A 1388-nucleotide genomic window follows, 5' to 3' on the forward strand; every position below is an offset into this window, starting at 1 on the left:
AGTCTGAAGATAAATCAAATATTTTCCTTTGGTAGAAAGGATATGGATTTGTAGATATTCATGGTTTTCAAAGCTGCTAAGTTTGTTTCAGGATCCAAATTGTACTTTAAAGGGACAACCTAATAAAAATAATAAATAACTCTTTTGGAGATTGACACTTTAGCATTTTTTGATTCAGTAGTACTATCCCACTACCTCTACACAGGTACACACATACACATCCTTTCCAAAAGTGTACAGAGACATAAATCCTTTAAATAAAAGTTAAATTAATTCTGGAATGAGAATATCTGAGATTCCTTGAGATGATTGTTGACATAAGGCAAAGAAACAATTGTTATAGTTTCTGCTATAACTTACTGTTATCAGCTCTACAAATTCTATCAGATGTGAGTTGCCTTTTAGTTTAAATAAATATGAAATTCTTTTAAGAAATGCAAAGCATGAAGCTGTATTTCCGATTCAATTAGTTAATTACACAGAGAAAGCTATTTCTCCTCTCCTAAGATATCTCTTTTAGTAATGTGTTCCAGTGTTGGTTTCAAAATTCTGAAACCCAAGATACTTTCCCTGGTATTTAATCTAATCCCCATGAACTCCCTTACACCCATTGCCTTTTCTTCTTTCCTATTCTGAGAGAATAGCTGACAATTTTTACAACATTACTGTATATGTTAAAGCTTTCCCTCATCTTTCAATTCTTCGGGCTATACCAATGTTCATTTAAAATTTTTATTTCTCGTGAGACTTATTGCCTCTATTTTAAAGTCATCTTTAGGACTTTTTAAAAGTCATCTTTGTGAAAGTTCAGTTAATTAAGTCTTCATATTGCAAGGCCCTAAGCATGACACTGTACTCTAACCAAGGCAAGAATGATATTATATATGGTGGGGAGATTAATTTATAGTCCATAAACACAAATTCCTGTGTTTATGTAGCAGTAGCAAATTTGCTAACTCGTTTAATCGTGATACTGTTTTGTCAGCTGCTTACTCTCACCTCCCAACTTGTTTATTTTGCATGTGTAAACTAGACCCTTCCCAACAACTGCTTCTCAGAGTATCTAGTAAACACTTTAGTATCTTCTGGTAATGACGTTTTCACCAAATCTTGAGTTTGATGCTTATTGGAGATATGAAGGTACTTCAAAAAGTTCATGAAAAGGCTCATATTATCTTTTAATTCTACTTTTCCACAAATTTTTTGAAGTACCCTCATAGTTCTTTAGTGAGAATTTGAAGATGGGGATTGTCATACTTATCACAGCATTATAAGTAGCAATGACAGGGAAAAGTGATGACTGTGAGGGGGCATGTTCCAAAGCCCCTATCTTCACCAGCAACCCATCCCCCATTTGGGGGAGAGGGTTGGAAAGTTGTCTCTTTTCG

The 1388-nt window shown here is 34.1% G+C and overlaps 1 protein-coding gene across 1 annotated transcript in view; it reads left to right on the plus strand.

Annotated features, from left to right (window-relative positions):
* The window catches only part of SHC4 (SHC (Src homology 2 domain containing) family, member 4), a 146720-nt gene that overhangs the window by 110746 nt on the left and 34586 nt on the right, over positions 1 to 1388 (plus strand). The window lies entirely within an intron of this gene.

The sequence above is a fragment of the Galeopterus variegatus genome, unplaced genomic scaffold (genome assembly GCF_000696425.1).
Source record: "Galeopterus variegatus unplaced genomic scaffold, G_variegatus-3.0.2 Scaffold429, whole genome shotgun sequence".
Taxonomy (NCBI): Eukaryota; Metazoa; Chordata; class Mammalia; order Dermoptera; family Cynocephalidae; genus Galeopterus; species Galeopterus variegatus.